Genomic DNA, 1,516 nt, shown 5'->3' on the forward strand with positions numbered 1-1,516 from the left:
GGAGTGGCATCTGCAGTTTTCCAGTCCTCCGACACCTTGCTTGAGCCTAATGATTATCGCAAGATAATTTCTAACGCCAGCAGAATCTCTAACGCTACCTCTTTCAGCACCCCAGGGTGCAGTTCTTCTGGTCACGGTGACTTGTGTACCTTTAGGTCTTTCAGTATTTTGAGCACCTTCTCTCTTGTCATAGTAACTGCACCCACTTCTCTTCCTTCCCACACCACAACGTCAGGCGTGTTGTTAGTGTCTTCCACAGTGAAGAATGATGCAAAATACTCAATTAGTTTCATCAGCCATCTCATTGCACCCGGTTATTATTTCTCCTGCCTCGTTTTCTAGCGGTCCTTGATCCACTCCAATTTCTCTTTTATTTTTAATATACACTTGGTGAAAAACTTTTATATTCCACTTTGATATTATTTGTTAGCTTGCTTTCATATTTCATCTTTTCCCTTCTAATGATTTTAGTTGCTCGCACTCGTGTTGTGATCACATTTTCCAAAGGTTCTTCTACTTTAAGCTCCCTAATCGCCTCCCGTTCATTATATAGCACCCAATCCAGTACAGCTGATTCCGTAGTAGGCTCAACGACAAACTGCTCTGAAAGGCTATCCCTCGGGCATTCAACAAACTCATTCCCTTGAGATCCATTACTGACTTGATTTTCCCAGTTGACCTTCATGTTAACATGTCCCATGACTGCCATAACATTGCCCTTTTGACTCGCCTTTTCTATTGCCTGTTGTAACCTGTGGTCCACCTCCCAGCCACTGTTAGAGGCCTCTATATAACTGCCATCAGCGTCTTTTTACATTTGCTGTTTCTTAACTCAATCCACAAGGATTCAACATCTTCCGGTCCTATGTAACATCTTCCTACCTTTACCAGTAGAGCCGCACTACCCACTCTGCCGGCCTTCCTATCCTTCTTGTATAACATGTACCTTGGGCATTCAGCTCCCAACTGCAATCATCCTTCAGCCACGATTCAGTGATGGCCGCATCATCACACCTGGCAATGTATGATGTTGAGAGTGGACAGTCACTGGGGATATAGAGAGGGGGATTTAGAGATGGTTGGAGCGAGGGGAGAGAGCTGGAGAGTGAGGAGAGCAAGGTAGAGAGAAAGGGATAGAGGGCTAAAAGAAAGGGAGTGGGAGGGTTTTTTTTTACGGAGACTGGGATGGAAAGGTGGAATTGGTGGGGGGGGGGCGAGGCGGCGTGGTGGGCTACAGAAAGGGGTGAGGAAGGATGGGTGTGCAGGATACCGAGGTGGTGCGGGTGAGCCATAGGGGTGGCGAGGAAGGTGAGGTGAGTGAAAATGGCGTCAAGAGAAAGGAGAGGGGGAGACGAGTTTGCAGCGTAAATGAGTGCAGTGTGGAAGGTGTGGTAAACTGACCGGGTTCATAGAAAGGAGGTTCAGTGTTTTGGGTGGCGAGGAGAGTGGAGCGATTTGGAAGGGAAGAGGGAGAGGCTGGAAGAAGAGTCCACTGTGAAGGGGAGCGGCAGTGAGG

The sequence above is a fragment of the Hemitrygon akajei genome, unplaced genomic scaffold (genome assembly GCF_048418815.1).
Source record: "Hemitrygon akajei unplaced genomic scaffold, sHemAka1.3 Scf000047, whole genome shotgun sequence".
Classification (NCBI taxonomy): domain Eukaryota; kingdom Metazoa; phylum Chordata; class Chondrichthyes; order Myliobatiformes; family Dasyatidae; genus Hemitrygon; species Hemitrygon akajei.